Genomic DNA, 22,345 nt, shown 5'->3' with positions numbered 1-22,345 from the left:
GACTCTCTTGCTCTCCCTCATTCACTACAATTTTATTTCAGAACTTCCCTCACCTGAAGTAAAGTGTTATCTGTCCCTAAAGACATAGGGGTGATCAGAACAAGCGTGAGCCCTGCTCTCATGGAACCCTCAAGCAATATGTATCAGTCTTTCCCCTTCTTTAACAGGAGGCTCATTCAGTTCAGACTCTTTTATGCCTTGCTTTTTTTCCCTCTTAACATTGTATCTTGGAGATCATTTTATATTATTCCTCATTCTTTTTTACATTGTGTATTATTTCCTTGTATCCTTGCATCATATTATACCCAGCCCCTATTGATGGACATTTAAGGTGTTCCTAATGTTTGCTCTTGCAAACAGTACTACAGTAAACAACCATATACATATGTCATTCCATACATGTGGGAGCGAGAGCCTTAGGATAGATTCCTGGAAGTAGGGCCTTGGTAGAAATTGCCAGATTGCCCTCCACAGAGGTTTACCAAGTAACATTCCAGCAGCCACCTAGAAGAGTGCCAGTTTCCCCACCACCTTGAAACACTGTATTCTCCTTTGAAAACCACTTGGTGCCCTGGGGAAATCCCAAAGCTGATAGAACCAAAGGAGAAGTGAAGGTGAAGGATTCTTCCCCCCGACACACACACCGTCAGGCCACTGAGGAACTTTTCTTCATGGAGGTCTGGGTTTATTTTTAAGGTCCCTTTAGTCCTTAAAGAAAGAAAAAGAAAAAAACACCACAATGCGACGATATCGATGCCACAAAGAAGAACAGATTTCTTTCCTGTGCTTCCAACTAAACCAGCCACTTAAAAAGATACAGGGCGCCTTTCAGGGTTGTTGGAGCAGTAGGGGAACACATAGCTGATCTGCAATCAGATGGCCACTCGGGAGAGCAATCTGTGTGCTCTTACCCACAGAGCAGCCAATTTCAACTGGAACATATGCAGAGCCCATTTGCGGCTTCTTTGTGTGGTGGTTACACTGCCCGTCTTAGAGGCTGGGGCAGGTTAGGGGAGAGCGCCCATGTTGTACAACAGTGTATCTGAGCTGCCCTTTATGCCTACCTATTTCTTTCCCTGCTTTCACCCCTTTGTGTGTTTTTAATGGGGATAAGTGTGAGATGTGCTGGAGTGCAATCACATTGTGGTCTTAAAAGGATCTCTGATGATAGAAAATATGTCAATTTATTATTTCCCTCGGGATAGAGAAAAAAGTACAAAGGTTCAATGGATGATGAAGATAATACTTGTGCACTGTATAGCATTTTGCAACAAAAGATTTTAAGGTGATTTTCCTTTAAAAAAATATTTGAGTCCCATTTTGTAGGTGGGGAGACAAGAAGATTTTGTGGTAACTGAAATGTCCTGGTGGTGGGACCCTGCATAGAGTCAGCATCTCTATGATCCTTTCTGGGCTCTGTTCACTCCCTCTAGTGGAATTTGGTTCTTCACATCAGAGTTTTGTACAGCAGTAGCAAGCACTGTGCTATTGTGCGTGATCTTTTGGGGACCAGAGCCACAGTTTCATCGAATCTTCAACCGGATGGTTAGGTCTGTGATCAGAGCTGCCTCCTGTACCTACGGCTGTAGTTTCCTTAAATAACAATTAGCCCCGCAGATCCTGGGCTGCTCTCGAATGCAGGAAGCGTTCTGGTGAGGCTCAGCAAGGAGGTGGCCGCTTGTTATTTGTCACGCAGGGTCATTCATAATGAATCAACAAAGCATTGACAATAGTTTTCTTGTAAACTGAACAAACCTTATAAATGGTGTGTGGTCTCCCCTCCCCCATGAATTAGTTCCTTTGTCCTGAAATGTATGGTTAGCACAGATATTCATTCTGCTCTGCTGAGAGAGTGGCAGAGTCCAGGGAGGCACCCCGAATGTACAAGACAAGTCGACATTTTACATTTTGGTGCTCTGTATTAGAGCTGGGAATATCTCATTTGTACCATGAAAGTGAGAGAAAAAACATTGGTGGAAAGCACAGAAAACTTTCTAGACTATCTGGGTGATCAATTTTAGGATATGAATGTGAGAGCTACTTCCTCTCTTTTATGTGTACAAGGATGAAAGCCTGTAGAAACAGTTTTTAAAATGCTTTGTATGGCTGCTTGAAATTCATTGTATGATTGCCTGTTTTTTAAAAACCCAAATAAGGAAGGCTAAAGTACTTAGAAGGAAACTAATTGCTTTAAGCTTTTCCTCCTCAGTGTATGCTCTTCTCTGCTGTTATATAATCTTGGATATGAAGTAACTGAATGAAAGAACCAGTGTCTTACTTAAAGTAAATGGACAAACATCATTTGCTGCTGGCATCTTCTTTGACTCCTGAGGAAGGGGAGGGAAGATATTTCATAGTTAAAACTACCGTAACTTTGAGTTCATAATATCAACCTTATTATCAAAACACTGAAACAAAAATTCACAGAATTGAAAAGAGCAAATCTATGTGGAGGGAGGTTTTTAAAATCTTGAAATGTTCAAGTATTGCTGCTTGTCTTTATAAAAGGCAAATTATGATGGCATAATTTCTGACATGTTGTTACCAGGCAGACTGTGTGTTGGAATGTATATTAGATCAAATTGATAGATTGCTACATGAAAAGAACTGCAATATTCAAAGTTGACTTCACAGGTAGAATTATTTACAGAACGATACCACATTCATGCCGTCTATTTCATTTCAGATATAATTTTACTTAATGGTAAATTTTTATTCAAATGTATGAATGTGGTTTTCTTTTTAAAAAAGAAATGCCAAAATCATTGCTAACACATGAAAACAAGTCAATGATTAAGATCACAGAAACCCATGTAATATGTATATTCAATACAGAATTGTTTTAGGGTCAGTGTAGCCATAGAGTTTTCAAATAAATTATTTGAATATAAAAGTAGATTATGTATTTCCCCTGTGGCTGGCCAAATGTCTTTTCAACAAAGGGTAAAATAAGAAGGCTATTTTTTGTGTAAAAGAGTGATCTTTTTAGTCATGCTTGGCTGCCTTTTCAGGACTGTCTCCATTTATAATGAGATATTCTTGAACTCATTTGAACCAGAAAGTTTAGTAAATTTGTGGTACATTTTTACATGGAATATCGTGATTTGTTTAAAATGATCAGGGCTAGAGCAAAGGGAGAGTAGATTAATGATTGTTTTGATTTCTAGATTATAATTTTGAGCTGACATTTAAATTGGACAAAATCTAGAATATTGAAAATATATATTTATTTACTTTATTTCATACTTCTTGTCAGTTCTAATTTCATCTTATTGTCTGCTTAAGCGTATACTTGCTATTCAAAGCTCAGTAAAATCTCAGTTGAAGCTGTCATAAAGACTGTTAGAACAGTAGTTTTTATAGTCATATTTTTCAGGTTCCTGACATTGCAAGGTGGTGATGGCCCTTCCAGAATAACGAGGAAAAGTGTTCCCTCTAAATTATGGCTCTGATTTTAAGTAGATTTGACTTACATGCAGATTTGTAAATATTAACTTTTTCCTTTTCTTTGTGGACATAGTAGAAAATTCTTGAGCACGGAAACATACATACACACACACACACACACACACACACACACACATACACACAGGCAGTAGTGAAGGGATCTTTTTGGAAACTGAAAGTAAATTTTGACATGTTCATTAACATATGAAAACATGTTTGTGTCATTCTCTAGTGTTTAAACATTCTCTATGTTTAATTATTTTTCTAATGTACCTGAAGGTCATTTTTTAAAAAACTCTTAGGTATTTTTTGCGATCACAAGCAGAACAATCAGCTAATAGATCTTACCCTGATATCGAAAATCAATTCTGCATTGTACTTAGTCCCAATCTTATTTCTCTAATTATACTTTGAAATGGACATATGACTTGTTTTACATTCGTATTTCTCTCAAACCCCCTATTTTCTCTTTAACTACTCTGCAACAAATGCCAATTTTTTTCTATTCTTTGGCCTTTCCCTGATTTTTACAGCAAATGATGTGTCATATCTCTCCTGAAATTGACCATTCTTTGCAGAAAAAGATTTTTTTTTTTTTTTAGCCTGTGGTGTTACACTGAAAAAGTCACCCAGCTAAAATGAGTTACTTCATTTCTAAATAAAAACAATAGTGTTTTCATGCCTGAACTTATTATTATTCTGAGAATGTACTAATTTGTTACATCCAAGATGACGGTTCGTTGGGTCTGTGAAAAGGGCAGTGTGCCAACTATAGCAGGGAAGTAAAAGGACTTCTTTCATGGGGAGTAGTGGGACAGAAAGTAGCCCGCAGTTCAGTGGGTATCAGGAGGCATACTGCCAGTGGAGTCATCCCAGTATCAGGGTTTCCTGTGTTGGGTTCTGAATCAAGCAAAAACTATGATTTCACTAAATGTCAGCCTGGGCAGCCAAATTTTCAAACCCACTATTGCTCTAAGGAGCAACTGATAAATGTTTTATCCCTGCAGGCACTCACTGATGTGGCACAAAGGTTTTGAATGTGTGCGGCGCATTATTACTTTTGGCATTAAGCTTAGATAATTGTCTACTTACTCTGAGCCGGTAATAGCAAAATACAAGTGGAGGGTATTTTTTTATAAAGTAAAACTGCAAAATAGATTTATCTATATTACTCTGGATTTTTTTTCTTTTTTTACTACTGTTCTTCCCCTATTAAATTTGAATGATAATGAAGTTTGATTCTATACCTTTATTCGGCTCTAAACCAGGGTGGTCTCATAATTTTGTTTTACATGCATGACATTGCTTAAGGTCATTAGTTGTAAATCGTAGTATAAAAAGGCTGAAAATATATTCAGCACTTTGTAGTTTCCGAATACACATTTAAGAGCTGCTATGAAAAGTCGAGACCTACATGGCAGATTTTCTGGCACTGAATGGTCAATTTAGTGATGTAGATTAGTGAATCCAAACAGTAAGTGGAGAGAGACTATAATAATGCTTTGATATGTCCCTCTGTTGAAGCATATCCTGGCTGATCCATTTTCTGTTATTGTAATATTTTTTTCTTTGCCCTATGGCAAAATGCTGTCTACTTTCTTATGTTTTAAGAATACAACCCAGATAAAATGATCGGTTTTTATAAATAATTTTCATGTGCTTTGGTACCACTGAGCTAATAAATGAAAAACAGATTTGGATTGATGAATTTTATTTTGTTGGAGTAAAAAACTTTTAAAGGAAAGACATTTGCTTTTTGTTCAACATGTATTGGTTGACTTTTCTTTCAATGCAAAGTTTTAATTCATGGTCCTTTGTATTTTAAAGGGGAGTGTACTTTAAATAACATTTAAACAGTAACCCGTTTAATGATGATAGTGATGATAATAATGTTATTTTATCTAAATTTTCGAATAGGTCTCACTCAAAATGTGACTGATCTTAACTTGGCGATTTCGTTTTTGTAACTATTCGTGTTCCTAGGAAATGAAAACGAGGTCTGCCTTTTGTAATTTTTCACAGATTATGAATTTGATTTTCTTGACAGTTTGCTTCAAAATTAAGGGCTATATGTGTTCTTTTTCATCCCAAATGGAAACTGGCTGAATTTACAACGAAGACAACTGAAAATGGGAATTGTTTAAAAATAAAAACAAAAATACACCGTCGTAACAGATTTTAAATGAAGTAGATTATCAAGTGGACTGCTAATTTTGCCTTTCCAAAATGTTGGATATTTAACCCTCAGAATAATTAAATATTTGTAATAAAGCAGTTAATTCAAGCAGTTTATTGCTGTAATTTGCAAAAGTACATTGAGCTGCTTTCTTTTCAGCTCATTGATGGAGGAACAAACATTTCTTTAATAAGACTACAGCACATTCTAATTTTGTTGCAAAAGCTTAGATAAGGATCAGGCCCCCTCTGAATCACTGCATTGACCTATGACATTGAAAGTGCTGAAGCTCTTTGGCAAAAGAAGAGTTAGACAGTCATTATTATGCACAGGACTTTCCAGTTCTAAAGGGGCTCTGTGCTTTCTCTCAGATAGACTTTGTTTGTTGGAAATGAGAACTGTATTTTGGCAGCAAAGGACCAGAACTGAAGCTACTCTGCAGGCAGACTCATTATGACATAATCCTTCATTAATCTCATTCTCTATTAATAGATCATGCAGAAGTTTTCCTTTAGTTGATCATCTTCATCAAGGAGCCATGGAAAAGTATTACTGGTAAAAACTGCTCACCTCTGGTTTTAAGGCTGCCCGTTTATCTTCATCTTTATTAGTTGCAAAGATTAATGGTGAAAATAATCTCTTGGATTTTGTACAAATGACATATGAGCACCTAAAAATCTGATGTAACTGGATCTTGGTGTTTTGGGGGTAAAACTCACCTGGGAAGAAAGTATACCATTAACAATAAAAAAGAAAGGTTTATCAGGCTAAAATTTCCACTGGTGAGATAAAGGGGCTCTAGTTGGAGAAGCGTGGGAATAGTGGCTGAACAGTCAGAGTTCCCATATCGCTTCAGAAAACAAGTTATCATATAAGACATGTATGTTACTGTTACTGGGCAGATTGGATTAGTCTTGAGAAGCTGAACTTCTCAAGGTGGGTGGGTGGGGTGCATCTCCTTCAGAAATGCGTCTATGTGTTTGTTTTTGTCCAAATTATCTGCTCAGATCAGAGATTGGAGCTGCAACATTCTGTTATTTGTTTTTTATCACACCCTTTAACAGCATTTTGGGATTTATGTAAAAATGTTTTTAGAGAGAAAAAATGTGCTTTGCTGTTTTTTGTTGTTGTTGTTGTTTTGTCATTTGTTAGTTCCTGTTAAAGTTTATAACACCCTTGGGGTCTTTGGTGAGTCAGACATTCCCTACCCGGTCTGGCTCATTGGCTCAGCCTTACCACCTCCCTGAGCACCAGGGCCTCCTACTTTCCCTGAGTATAGCCATGCACCAAGCCTTTGACTTATCTTTGTTGATAAACCCAAAATCTCATTGGAAGGTAGAGCTTAGGAACATCAAGAGGAGATTCTAATGGTATTTCTTTTCATCTTTAGTCCACAGAGGTTGAATATTACAAAACAAAATACTATCAGTGGGTTGATTATTTGGTTATTTGGTTAAGAAATATGTACGTCTTCCTAGAGGACAGCTGGAGAACCTTTTTCTGCGGTTGGCAAGTGATTATTCTGGTAGGAATTTACTCATAGTGTTGAGTCGTTGATAGAGATTGTGCCTCTATTGGAACTGACTGATAGCCCCAGATTGATCCCTGATAATAATGCCAACAATATACTTATGTTAGAAAATTTGCAGAGCACAAATAAAAAAACTGGTAGGGATATATTTTTATATTGTCTTGCATATATTTGCCAGTTAAATAAAACTCAGGGAAGTTAAAGAAGTTATCCATGAACACTCAAATTGTAATGGTTTGATTTGGCTTCTATTCAGGCCTTCTTATGTCTTAATGTTTTTATTTATATTCTACAGTAAAGAGAACTTAGACTTATTGAACAATTGTTTTAAATGGACCACCTCCCTAGGCACTTTATATAAACGATCTAAATTAATTTTAGGGTTAATAGTTTATACTAACTGAAAGAGAATCACCATAGAACCTCAAGGAAAAAGCTGCATTCTCCAGGCTCTTACTATTCAGAGTCTGTTGGAACCTGGATTTGACACCAGAGATGGTCAGAGGACAGTTCAGTCAAAGCCTGAAAGGTCAAAATATGACTGGTGCTTGTGGTCTGGTGGCTCTTCTTTTGTTCATCAAAAATGGCTGGTGGTGGATGGTAAACAACACAGACTATGTGTACATAAAATTCAGCCCCCAAAAGGGTGTCTTCACAATAGCAAATGTTCATTGTACTCTTAAGAATCTACCAAATAAAACTTTGAGGTTACTGTGACTAAGCCAGGACCTGCAAGCCTGAAAAGACAGTCAATCTCCCCTGGTGGGTAGCTTTTCAGAAATGTTTGGCCAGATCAGCCCTTATTTGCTTTAATCTGAGGTTTGGCTTGGCAGTAATAACATGACATTTAGCTTCTAATTAAGAAGATCCTACACAACAAAAGTATTGTTGCATATAAAAAAATAAGGAATAGAAAATGTTTAAGGAATTGAAAATTTGATTTAAAATATAATAAAAACCTGGGTGATAGCAATCAGCAATCTTGCTTTTCTTGCTGAATTTTCTGGTGTCTGGATATTTGAAAGCCAAACAGCTCTGCATCAGACCCTTTCAAATTGCTCCTGGATAGAACTCATCCTCCCCTATATTATTTTCCTATTGCTGTGGTAATAAATTATCACAAACATAGTGGCTTAAAACAATACAAATTTATTATCTTACAGTTATGGAAGCCAGATGTCTAAAATGAGTCCACAAGGCTGCATTTCTTTCGGAGGCTCCAGGGGAAAAAATCTGTTTTCTTGACCTTTCCAGCTTCCAGAGGCCATGTCCATCCTTGGCTTGGGGCTCCTTCCTCCATCTTCAAAGCCAGCAAGCAGCAGAGCATGTTCATATTTCCTTTTCTCTATCCCACAACTTCTTGTCACATACCTTCTGTTAGCCTCTGACTTCTCCTGCATCCATCTCCTAAGGACCCACCCAGATAATCCAGGATAAACTCTCCACCTCATAGTCTCCACTATCCAAGGTATCATTCACAGGTTCTACACATTAGGGTGTAGACATCTTTAAGGACCATGTTTCAGCTAACCATACGCCCTGAACCTTAGGGAAGAATAGGGAGCTGTTTTCCATTTCCTCAGGCATGAAATGGTGCTGAGATCAGTGGTTCTCCACCTTCGCTGGGAGGCTTTTTAAAATCCCAGTGGCTAGGGTGCACTCCAGACTGATTACATCAAATCTCTGGGGGTGGCTCACAAGGCATTAGGTATCTTTAAAGCTCTCCAGTGATTCCAATGTGCAACCAAGGTTGAGAACCACTCATTTAGATGCTTCCTTTTCTTTTTGAAGGCCCTCCTGAGGCATAGCCTGGATATATGAAGGTGGCTTCTTTTCACCAAACTGACTTCAAAGTTTGAGAAGCAGATGAAAATGTCTAGGAGGATGCATATTTTAATGGCTCAGTATTTGTGAGCTTAGATTGGCTTTAGGGTACTGTGGTCGAGGGAACAAGATGAACAACCTGTTCTGTAATTATCAAGTTCAAGCACTAATGATTTAAATAAATATATCTATAGATGAATCTTGTATATGCTGGATATGTAAATTAAAAAGAGCTTCCTTTTTGGAATTTTTCCTGTAACAGTGGGAATTCAGTGTAACATTTCACATGCTGTTTAGGCTGTAAATCAATGATACTGAATGTAACCTAATATTCTGGAATTGAAAATGGCTTAATGGTGAATTACATGGATTTGAATCTGAAATAATACCTGCCTCTCTGTGATTGTACTCTTATGTCTTCAAGTTTACCTCTCCACATGGCTGGAAGGCTCTGGTGATTTAGGAGGGCTTATTTTGGTTGAAATTTGGATAATCAGTTAATATATAGTCACTGAATCACCAAGACCTTTAGCCATGGCACAATCTTGACTCCCTTTCTGTGTGTGGGTATATATATATATATATATATATATATATACACACACATATACATATATACCCAGATAATTACTCCTAAAAAGAGAGAGAGACAAAGAGAATTGAGATTATTTTTTACTCTATTGACTGAATATTTGCTTTGCTCGTGGGTTTTTACAGGTTATTTCTACTTCCTAAGATTGGAGAAGATCAATTATACACTGGGCTCTATGAGGAAAAGGGTTTAGGAGGAAGTTCCAAGACGCCATTAACATAAAATGGTCAGTTGGTGTTTATGTTTCGATTCTATAAAGACAACAAGCTGTATTTTTCAGATGAGGACATAAAAGCTAACAAACAACTTTTACCCTACTTCCACATAGAAGAGAAAGTGTGAAAATGTTACAAACCTACTAAATTACTGGATTGCACAGGGCATTTTCATGGGTCATGGGGACAATGAATAAAACATTTGAAATCAAACTGTCCTCCAGATTTATTCTAAAAGTGGGCTTGATTCTAAGTCATATGTTAGATTATTATTAACAATTTATAATGGTAAATATTTATTAATAATAAATAAACACCAAAATAATAAATAAATAAATAATATTGTGTAATATACTAAATTCCTCAATGATGTTGGACAAAGGAATGTTTTCATTAGCATTTTTGAAAAACACCACAAACAAACAAATCCCCCCCACAGAAGGCAGTATATCAATGCATATGTAATAAATAATGATTACCACTTAATGCACTTTAAACAAGTTACTTCATTTAATTTAATCATAACAATAACTATTTGATATAAATGCAAATAAGACTCTATTTTACAGATTAGAAAACTGAGAACTAGAGAGGTTTAGTAACTCTATCAAAACCATAGAATAGTAAGTGGCAGAGCCAGGAGGCTCACTAAATGTGATTCTTTTTTAAAAAACTTTTTATTAACATGTAATGTATTATTTGTTTCACGGGTGCAGGTCTGTGATTCATCAGTCTTACACAATTCACAGTGCTCACCATAGCACATACCCTCCCCAGAGTTCATCACCCAGCCACCCCATCCCTCCCACCCCCCTCCACTCCAGCAACCCTCAGTTTGTTTCCTGAGATTAAGAGTCTCTTATGGTTTGTCTCCCTCTCTGGTTTCGTCTTGTTTCATTTTTCCCTCCCTTCCCCTATGATCCTCTGTCTTGTTTCTCAAAATCCTCATATCAGTGAGATCGTATAATACTTGTCTTTCTCTGATTGACTTATTTCACTTAGCATAATACCCTCTAGTTCCGTCCACATCATTGCAAATGACAAGATTTCGGGGTTTTTTGATGGCTGCATAATATTCCATTGTATATATATACCACATCTTCTTTATGCATTCATCTGTTGATGGACATCTAGGCTCTTTCCATAGTTTGGCTGTTGTGGACATTGCTGCTATAAACATTGGGGTGCATCTAAATGTGATTCTTAATTATCCTGAAACACTTCGGTTGGAGTTAGTTGAAGGCTTTAACTAACTTTGAAGTGCCGTGAATTCAGTTTAAGAATTCTTAATACCAGACCGAGAGAAAAGAATAAGCATAGCCAAAGCTTTGTGGCCAAGTTGGTTTGTAGGGCATAATGAGATTAGGATGAGAAATTTTACTACAAAGGTGAGGTTTTCAAGACATTTTGGATTTTTCATTTGGAATTATATCATGTGCTTATTTAAACCATCCTCAAGATAATATTGATTACTATTTATTCCACATTGAAAATCTTGATCATTTGGAGGTAAATTAATTTGTTCCATTTCATTTTTAGCCTAAATATAAAATATATAAATTTTATTTTCATGCATCAGTGTTTCTCAGCCCAATTCTTAAATCATAAAGATTAGAATTACCTGCTTGTTAAAAATATACTTCCTGGATCCTACTTTAGATCACCTGAATAAAACTCTTTAAGGCCAGGGCCCGGGGAAGCTGTCTTTCCTTTTACAAACCCATCAGGTGATTGGTGGTAGAAATTAATTTCATTTGCCCAAAATTTAGATTCTGGAATCACTGCTCATTACAATGATTTAGACAGACAGTACAAAGCTTTGGGGAAGTAGGACAATAATAATGATATACTGTATGTACTATTTTCCTCTCTCTCCCTTTCCTCACCTTAACTTCTTCCTGCCCTTTACTTCATTCATCAAACATTAGCTGACGCTTCCACAATGTACAGCCATTAGGCTGGCCTTGGATACATGACTGTTGTCAAATAGTTTCGGAGACTCTGCAGACCTCATCTTCCCTGCTCTTGTGAGAAGTCCTGCTGTAAAGAAAATTGTTCAATATTGTTAAATCCAGCATTTTCCAAACATATTTACCTACATATTTACCTCCTCTTCAAAGAGTATCTGTTATCCTGGGGAGCACCTTTAGAAAAAGCGGATATGATAATGACTTTTTTTTTTTTTTTTTGCATACTAAAATGCAATCAGTAATTGCTGGGATTCTCTGGTCATATATTCATTGCCTTTTAAGAAACACCATTGGTAGAAAGGTAAAGGGTAAAGGACTGCTGGTAGATTATCCATGCCCTGAAGCTTTCTTTTAGAACTTGACCTGTGCTAAGGGAAATAGAGGCAGTCCTGTATCTTTGTGATCCTACCAGACCTTAGGTAAGGATCCTAACTTAAATATTTCTACTTTAATTAAGAAAAGAGCAAACTCAACCAATTCAACTATTTTGTTATAAATTTAAGTAAATGACTCCATATTGTCATCCTGGTCTCTGTTTCATTGTTCTTTTTCAGTTTGTCTTTATTTGCTTTTAGATTATTAAAGCAACATGTGTACTTAGGAACTCACAAATCAAACAGAAGCATATAAAGTACACAGTAAAAACCAAAAGTGGCTCCTCATTCCTACCATGTCAGTCCAATTCCTTAAGAATGTTTCTGCATTTCTTTCTATATTTTTTCTGTATTGTGTTTGTACACACACACACACACACATATACACAATGTATCTAATATGCAATATGTAACATATATAAAATAATTATATAATGTTACAAACATGGCATCATATATTCTAAGATTGTCTTCTGTCTGTTAAATATATTGTCTCAGGTTTCTGAAGTTGCCAAGAAATAGGCCCTTAGGTTCCTAATGCAACTTTCACAATTTTTAGAGTACACTGCCATGCACTAGGTCAGTAATAACACTGGGACCTAGTCTTAAAAGGAATTCACATGAGTGAATGGCGCCCACGCTTCCAGATACCACTTGGTTAGTTGTTAATGTCTCAGCACATTCTCACATGAGAATCAGGCAACTGCTATCAGTGTGCTGCACAACTTTCGCAACTGAGTTCTATACAAGTACATTTTTGCAAATCAAACACTCCTTAAATATGTTAGAAGAGATGACTATTTAAGGGAAACCTGGTATAAATTCTATTTTACAACTAAGAATCCTACTGAAAAATAAATAATTCCTCCCTAATTAATGAGCCTGAGTGGTCTGGGTTGTTTCTGTCTTCTTGCTGGGATGAACAATGCCATAGTGAACATCCTTATCCTTATATCTTGGGACAGTTGTGCAAGAATATCAATAGATGATTTCTAGCAGTGATATTACCTGCATAGATTAAAAAGCATGGTAATACTCAAGGTTCAAAAGCATATCGAGAAGCAAAACTAATATAGGTAGTGGAAATGCAAATTGGTATAATTTGCTTATGTCTTAACAAAACTGGAAATCATATATAGTTTTATCCAGAAATTTTGCCATCAGAAATTGACCTATATACCTGCAACTCACATAATGTTATATGTCAATTTTATCTCAATTTTTTTAAAACATGAAATTGACCCTATCACAGGATAGGATAATTTCTCATGGACATAACCTCTTATATTACATCTATATAGTGTAGGGTTAAGAATAGAACTGGAAGGGAACCTAGAAATCATGTACTCCAATTTCTGAAGTCCAAGGAACTTAAATTACATAGTGAACATGTGTCCAACAGAAGAGTAATATAGAAGTTCTGCACAAGCTGCTAGATAATCTAAAAGAAATGGACAATTAGCCACATCCTTTTCCCCTTGGGACTCTGTCTTATTGGCCATTGTCACTATATTGCTACCTCTTTTCCTTGCTGTGTCTGTCTTTGTGTTGTTTTGTTAGCTCTTTATCAAAGGTGTAGCTCCGGAACACTTTTCCCCAGAGGATAGATCTATTCCATATGACTGAGGGCAGGAGAAAATAGTAGAATGACCAGGATTGGGGAAGTGAGTAAGTGGCCTCACATCTGTTCTGTATGGGATAGGAATTAGAAAGGGTCAGGGGTTATGGTAGTTTTCTTAGTGATCAGGACAGGTCCTCATCTATAGTGATCTTAGTCACTCCAAAAAGGAAAAGCATCAGTCATAGTTTTGTGGAACCCACAATGTGAGTCATAAATTTCTGCAGCTGGCATCAATTAATTGGTTATTGAGGCAGATGTTTCACCAAATGATAACTTTGTAGATTTTTTAATACTCAACTTCTTAATACCTGGTACATATAGCAAACAGGCATATATACATATGGGTAGCAAGACATCAAGAGGCAATTCAAACAACAATAAAAGGAAATTACTGAAAAGAAGGGCCATATGCACCCCAATGTTCATAGCAGCAATGTCTGCAATAGCCAAACTATGGAAAGAGCCAAGATGCCCTTCAACAGATGAATGGATAAAGAAGATGTGGTCCATATATACAATGGACTATTACTCAGCCATCAGAAAGGATGAATACCCAACTTTTACATCAACATGGATGGGACTGGAGAAGATTATGTTAAGTGAAATAAGTAGTCAATTATCATATGGTTTCACTTATTTGTGGAACATAAGGAATAGCATGGAGGACATTAGGAGAAGGAAGGGAAAAATGAAGGGGGTAAATCGGAGGGAGAGATGAAGCATGAGAGACTATGGACTCTGAGAAACAAACAGGGTTTTAGAGGAGAGGGGGCTGGGGGGATGGGTTAGCCCAGTGATGGGTATTAAGGAGGGCACATACTGCATGGAGCACTGGGTGTTATGCACAAACAATGAATCATGGAACACTACATCTAAAACTAATGATGTAATGTATGGGGATTAACATAACAATAAAAAAATAAAAGTGAAAAAAAAAAAGCCCAAAAAAAACTAATGATGTATTGTATGGTGACTAACATAACATAATAAAATAAAATAAAATAAAATATAAATTAATTAATGAATTTTAAAAAAGGAAATTACTAACAAGAAATGGGGGGAAATGTCCATCCTAATTAGAAACAAAGTAAAACAATCATAAGATGCTCTTTTTCTGTCCAGCAAGTTAGCAAGAAATATATTTTTTCACATAATATTTAATGCTTTTGAGATTTCCTTGAAATGTTCATTTGAGGTGGGGATGGGGGACCTTGTGAAAATGCAGCTGACAGTGTAGACTTAAACATTGAAATATTTTGGGCCAATAATCTCACTACTAGGAATTTAGCCTGAGAACACTGTTCAGAAGAAGGAAGTTGCTATAAGCACTGATATTCCCAGCAACTTTACTTTTAACTAGAAAAATCGGAAGCAGCCTAAAGTCCAATAAATGAGGAATGGTGAGTAAAGTTGTGGTAGGTCAAATAGATGAAACATTAAATAGATGATGATTATCAAAGCCATGTAACTTCACAGCAGATATTATGATATATCTGTAAAAGCAAGATGTGAAATTGTACGCATGCTGCTATTGACAAACATTGTATGTCTGTGTATGGATGAGTTCTGGAAAGAATACACACACATACACATAGACACACAATATACAGAGTAGACCTTGTATTAGAAAAGGAACATACAGGTTTCTCTCCATCTGTAATATTTTACTTGATTAACAATAACAACAAAATAAACAATAAAACAATAAAAATAACAAAACTAAGAAGACTAAATATTTTCACTGTTCTTGTGCTCATTTGTACATATTCTTGGTTGTTCCCACCTAGAATGTAAAGAAAAGAAATGTTTTGCTCAATATATATAATGTTGGTAGACCCTTTCAGAATTTATGTATAATTCCAGTGTGTTCTCTTAATTCATTTTCTAATAAAAGGATCTTAATGATGTAACAATAGAATCAAATCAAGTCAGACTTTAAAAATGGTTGCTTTTTTTTTTTAAATGTAAGAAGATGTACATTCATTCAATGTTTTAACATTTCCAATGACAGGAAATTCACTAGCTCATGAAGTAGTATACTCAACTTATAAATTTCCATTCATTCATTCATTGTATATGTATTGAGACAATTCTCTGTTTAAAATGAACAGTCTGGCAAAGAAATGGAAAGCCATTCCATGCTCATGGATTGGAAGAACAAATATTGTTAAAATGTCTATATTACCCAAAGCAATCTACATGTTTAATGCAATCCCTATCAAAATACCAGCAGCATTTTTCACAGGGCTAAAATTTGTGTGGGACCGCAGAAAACCCTGAATAACCAAAGAAATCTTGAGAAAGAAAAGCAAAGCTGGAGGCATCACAAGTCTGAACTTCAAGTTGTATTACAAAGCTGTAATAATCAAAACAGTATGGTACTAGCACAAAAATAGACACATAAATCAATGGAACAGAGTAGAAAACCCAAAAATAAACCCTCAACTCTATGGTCAGTTAATCTTTGACAAAGCAGGAAAGAATATCCAATGGTAAAGGACAGTCTCTTCAGGAATGGGAATATTGGACAGCTACATGCAAAAGAAAGAAACTGGACCACTTTCTTATACCATACGCAAAAATAAATTCAAAATGGATGAAAGACCTCAATATGAGACTGAAAACCACAAAAATCCTAGAAGAGAACACAGGCAATAACCTCTTTAACATCAGCCATAGCAATTTTTTTCTATGTATGTCTCCTAAGGCAAAGGAAACACAAGCAAAAATAAACTTTGGGACTACATCAAAATAAAAATTTTCTGCACCATGACAGAAACAATCAACAAAACTAAAAGGCAACCTATGGAATGGGAGAAGATATTTACAAATGACAGATCTGATAAAGGGTTAGTATCCAAAAATATATAAAGAACTTATACAACTCAACACCCAAAAACAAATGATCCAATTAAAAAATGCACAGAAGACATGAACACACATTTCTCCAAAGAAGACATCCAGATGGCCAACAAACACATGAAAAGATGTTCATCATCACTTACCATCAGGGAAATGCAAATCAAAACTACAATAAGATATCACCTCACACCTGTCAGAATGGCTAAAATCAACAATACAAGAAACAACAGGTATTGTTGAGGATGTGGAGAAAAAGGAACCCTTGTGCGCTGTTGGTGGGAATGCAAACTGGTGCACCCACAGTGGAAAACAGTATGGAGGTTCCTCAAAAAGTTAAAAATAGAACTGCCATGTGACTCAGCAATTGCACTACTAGGTATTTACCCAGAGAATACAAGAGCACTAATTCAAAAGGATACATGCATCCCTTTGTTTAAAGTAGCATTATTTACAATAGCCAAGATATGGAAGAAGCCCAAATGTCCATTGATTGATGAATGGATAAAGAAGATATGATACACACACATACACACACACACTGAAATATTATTCAGCCATAAAAAAGAAATCTTGCCATTTGCAATGACATGGATGAAGCTAGAGAGTATAATGTTAAGTGAAATAAGGCAAACAGAGAAAGACAAATACCATATGATTTCATTTATGTGTGGAATTTAAGAAACAAAACAAATGAGCAAAGGAAAACAGAGAGAGAGAGAAACCAAGAAACAGACTCTTAACTATGGAGAACAAACTGATGGTTACCATAGGGGAGTGAGGGTTAAATAGGTGATGGGGATTAAGGAGTGCACTTGTTGTGATGAGCCCCGGGGTGATGTATGGAAGTGTTGAATTACTAAATTGTACGCCTGAAACTAATATTACACTGTATGTTAACTACAACTGGAATTAAAATAAAACTTAAAAAAAAAAAAAAGAAGAGTCTGGCAGCAGCAAGACTGAAACTGGGGAGACCAGTTAGGAGGCTTTCTCATTAATGTAGGTGAGAGATGACGAAGCCTGAACCAAGTCAACACCAAGAGAGGAAATGGAAGAGCAAAATTAAAACATATTTAGAAAACATCAACTAGACTTAATGACTAACTCCAGTCCATATTCAAGGGGGAAGATTAGTTTCCACTGCTCAATAAGAAGAGTAGAGAAGAATCTGTGGCTACCTTTAATCTGCCACACCCTCTTTCTATCTTCTGTAAATTTGTTTTAAAATCTGAGCTCATCAGAAAGCCCAGACGTCTGTAATGTTTTTTCTCTTAATTTTAAATGCTCACTTCTCTTCTTCCAATGAGAGACAATTTTCTTAGTCTTAAGGATTTTCTTTCCTTTTTGGATCAATCTTCTCCGTTAAGATCTGTGTCCACAGAATGATCTAGATCTTGTATCTTAACTTTTAAAAATCCATTTTTTTCTGAATTCTAAATAGTGCTTTCTCAAATGTTAATGTGCATACAAATCACTAGGTGATCTTATTAAAGTGCAGATTCTCATTCTGTAGGTCTGGGAGGGGCCTGAAATTCTGCATTTCTAACAAGCTCCCAGATCATGCAATCTTGCTATCCTAACACCTACTTCGTGTTGCGAGGGTCTAGATTATACCATTGAATCCCAACATTGCTTGGCTCACTTTGACCCATGACACTTTACCAATCATTTCTTCCTTTTGGGATGGAATAAAGTCCAGAATGATATTATTACCTAGGCCTTTTCAGGTGATATAATTGGAAATAAGCCAAATCAATAATTTAGCAACTACTGTGCTCTTAGGGAAATACATGTAGGTAGCTAAAGTTGTCTATCATAAATGTGTTTTGTCACTGTGTCTATTTTATACTCTGTAAGATATTGATAAAATTCTTCTAGAGCCACATGCAGTGGTATGAAGCACGTAGAGTTATCTTCATTCTATAGATAAAGAAACAGAGACTCAGAGAGGACAGCTAAGTTGCTTCAGGTCAGACAGTTGGTAAGTAGTAAGTGCTGCCTCCCTAATCTGGATCATCAGACTCTGAACTACGTAAAATTAAAAGGAAAAAAAGTCTGATGAGGTTCCTAGAACAAGCATTGCTTATCTACTAATCACATGAACCAGTATCCCACAGAGCACCCCTAAAGTCTAGGAGAATATAAGTCAAATGAGGTTTCTGGGTTTGGAAAAAACAAAACTACCTATTTCAATGTGAGAAAGATCATTCTTCATCCATTTTCTGTCACTAGCCATAAATGAAGAAGTACTCTTAAAACTCCCGATCCCCCAAACAGCTTTAGTGACTTGAATATCTTCAAGTCTTGCCCCTCCCCAGTCCGCCAAGAACAGGCTTAGGTGTAGTGATGGCATTGTCATGTTGAAGTTGTATTGAGAGCTTTTCTTCTTTGTTGAACACCAAGAATCAGGTCTAGGGAAAAATCTGTAAGTACTATAATTAACTTCAATTTTAATTTCTGGGTGTCTTTTTTTCTCCTAGCTGCTGCCAAGGTTCTCCTTCAGTCCCATCAGTTAGAGCAGCAATCACGAAGCTCAGGCCAGACTCCCTTTGGCAATTCAGAGTGATGTGCTCAAGCCCTTCTGGGAAATTTGGAGCTAAACTATGAGTTGACTGTTAAAAAATAAGAGTAATAGTAAGCCACCAGTTTCAAGAAGCCAGTTTATATTTCTCAGTTTGGGAGAAATTTTTAGGAGCTGATTTTTTATTACTTCTTAGGTTTTTTTTCTTTCTTTCTTTGAGAGAGGGAAAGAAAGAGAAAGAGAGAGAGAATAAGCAGGGGGAGGGGCAGAGGGAGAAGCAGACTCCCCGACTCAGGGCTCAATTCCAGGACCCTGGGATTATGACCTGAACCGAAGGCAGATGCTTAACTGACTGAGCCACCCAGCTGCCCCAATCCTTCTTGGTTTTCAAATAGTTTTGGTATATATTTAACCTTTAGTTTATTTTCTTTATAGTGTATTTTTTATTATTTTTTTTCTTTACTGTTAATCTTACTTTCCTTTATATGTGTTCATGCTCAGCTCTGTGTGTAATTGTTCTGTTATGAATTGAGAGCACTGAAAGACCCAGAAAATTTATCTTTCTTTCTACTCCAATGCTGTTTAAATTAAGGTCCTCACATTTTAGAATCTGATATATGTTACTTGGAAGCCATATTTCATATTATCCATTATACTGTTTACCCACAAATTAATAACGGACCAAATAGAACAAATGAAATCAAAATAGAATCCGTTTGAGAAGTGAGGCCTAAGGAATAAAAAAGGCCTACCGTGTGATTCGTTGTAGGGAGAGGACAGGATGAGGACATTGCTGACTGACCCAAAGGCTAGACGTCCAGTTCTCTTCTGGCATTTACTGAGGCATCTGCATGGGCATGGTGTACTAGGTATTCTGGGGTTTTACAACACAAGAGACATGATTTCAGTCCTCAAAATGCTTACAGTCTACACAGCAAGACAGAGAAGAACATAAAAAGCAAGAGTCATGCTATGAGAATAACACAGGAAAGTGATTTCTTTCAGTGGAGGTGGAGGAGTTTGGGAAAAGTTCATGGAAATGCTTGCATCCAAGCCAAAGCTTAAAGGATGGACAAGAATTCAATAAACAAGAATGAATGGTAAAGATAGGACAAAATGCTCACGCTGTTGTCATCCACAGAGGTGGGAAGGTGAAGGGCATGTACGGGGTATGTTGTGTTTCATTGGGAGAAGTGCATGAAGGACTGTAGAATTAGAAGGCAGAAAAGCAAACCCCATTTTTTTTATGATTTTACCAGTGGCATATATCCTCTAAGACCAGTGCTTCTCACTGAATTGGAACCTTTTATAAGCACATCTCCTTTTCATCAGCCTTCTTAATTAAGAATCAAAATTTAGAATTTTGTATTCATTGATAGGTAGAAAGAAGGTTTTATTTCCCTTCTTGGGTTTCATTGCAATGTGTCTCCAAATATAGCCCCTATCACTTTCATACTTCATCCATATTCTTTCAAAGTGTAGATGTCTAGCCACTTAAAGATAAGCTTCTGTATTGTGAATATGAGGTGGATAACACAATATACCTAGTCAGAGCTTAATGACAGAAAATATAAGTCACTGGCAGGTCTTTTTTTCTTTTCCTTGTGCAGTTTACTTTTAATTTTATTCCATCATGTAGTTCACATAGGATGTCTTCATTTCTATTATGAGAGCTATGGAAAGATACTGATTGAAATAATTCTCTTTGAATTAATTCAACTTGATCTTAAATGGCCATATTCTGACTTTTCCCTAGGCTCAAGTGTGAATATCTGTTTTTGTGCTATAAACGTTGTCAGGTTCCAATTCAGTATCACTATTTTCTCAATAATTTTGACTGACTTGTATCATTTAAGTAGTATTCAGTCTCTGGGCTTCAGTTACTTCCAAAGTAATGCCAGTCATTCTAAATGTTTGCAACGTGCCTTATTCTTTAAATCTGTCCCCTCATAGTATGTGGCTTAAGTATTTAAACCACCAGAAGGCTTCGAAGATGACTTTGGACAGGATAAGAATTTAGGGCCATCCTCTGGCATCTAGAAGCTCCTTCTTGAGTCTCCCACTTCAAAATCCTACTTTTGACAGCAAGAAAATTTTGCATTGCTGAAGACCAAGAAAAAAGAACTATTTGATTTTTGATAACTCTCCTTAAGTTTACATCTATTTATTATCTTAAGAGCCCAAAGTCGTCTTTTTTAGGCAGATGTATCATAATTATTTTGTTACACTCACAAAACCATCGTATTTCAAATTACTATATTGTTGTAAGTGACTATTCATGTGCATATCGAACATATCACAGGTCATAGATAACTCTTCATGCAAATATTTACTGATGAGGGTAGCCTCGTCACTTCCACTTCCTTCCACTTACCCTCTGTTTCAAGATGTGAAGGCAATACATGTTTCTCTTGCCTCCATCTGCTTCCCTCACCACCTCTTCTTTTGCTCACAGCATGGAAACTAGAGTTACAGCTTAGCCTGTTTTGCTTATGGAACTGTGCCAGAAGCAGTTTTGAAGGTGTTTGAAAAATGAAGACATCTGGCAGCTGGCACACTTACAGTTCATTTGCTAAAGACAAGTTGCACGCTGCTGGAATTTTCAACTGAAGGTCACGCACCAGGTAAGACACGGGTGGAGCTGGTGCGTGAGAAGGCACGCACTGAAAGATCGTTGGCTCTGTGAAGTTGGGTGGGCTAAATCAAGAAACATGCTTGTTTCTCTGTCCACCCACACCCCCCTTGTCACCAGGCCCCTTTCAAAGAGGTAAGAGGAAAGAAAAATCCAAGCCAGGAAAATTGACAGTGAATCCCAAGGCTGTGACATGTCAGCAGAAGCCCTGGAAAACAGGCAAGAGGGAAAGGTGCTAAGAAAAAAAAAAAATGAAAAGAGAATTTAACATAGTGTTGGACAAACATGTTGCTGTCAGTTGAGTGGTCCAGCTTTTCAGAAAGAAATCACCTAAGGGATTATGGGTTTTCAGCTCACCCCATGAATGAGTTACTAACAGTATGCCAATGAATGCCCTGTGACTGAAGATTTACTTGATGTTTGATAGTCTTTGGATAGTATTTTGGGTTTTTGGTTTTAAAATATTTTCTTGTAACTGGGAGTCACTAAATACTAGTGTCAGATCAATTGCTTTTGGAATTTTACACCTGTGTTAGCTGAAACTGTGTTTTATGGGGTTTTTTTTTGTTTTTGTTTTGCT

General features: G+C 36.5%; 1 protein-coding gene and 1 long non-coding RNA gene across 3 annotated transcripts in view; one reads left to right on the top strand and one right to left on the bottom strand.

The window, feature by feature from the left end:
• Positions 1-22,345, top strand: part of LOC144381347 (uncharacterized) — a 785,460-nt gene that overhangs the window by 455,786 nt on the left and 307,329 nt on the right. The window lies entirely within an intron of this gene.
• Positions 15,445-22,345, bottom strand: part of LOC118537669 (uncharacterized) — a 185,873-nt gene continuing 178,972 nt past the window's right edge. The window contains exon 4 of the long non-coding RNA XR_004918233.2: positions 15,445-15,533. This is a non-coding gene — a long non-coding RNA (uncharacterized LOC118537669). The remainder of the gene's footprint in view (positions 15,534-22,345) is intronic.

The sequence above is a fragment of the Halichoerus grypus genome, chromosome 1 (assembly GCF_964656455.1).
Source record: "Halichoerus grypus chromosome 1, mHalGry1.hap1.1, whole genome shotgun sequence".
In the NCBI taxonomy this organism is placed as follows: Eukaryota; Metazoa; Chordata; class Mammalia; order Carnivora; family Phocidae; genus Halichoerus; species Halichoerus grypus.
The sequence above is the reverse complement of the archived record's forward strand: the minus strand, read 5'-3'. Positions and strand labels throughout refer to the sequence as shown.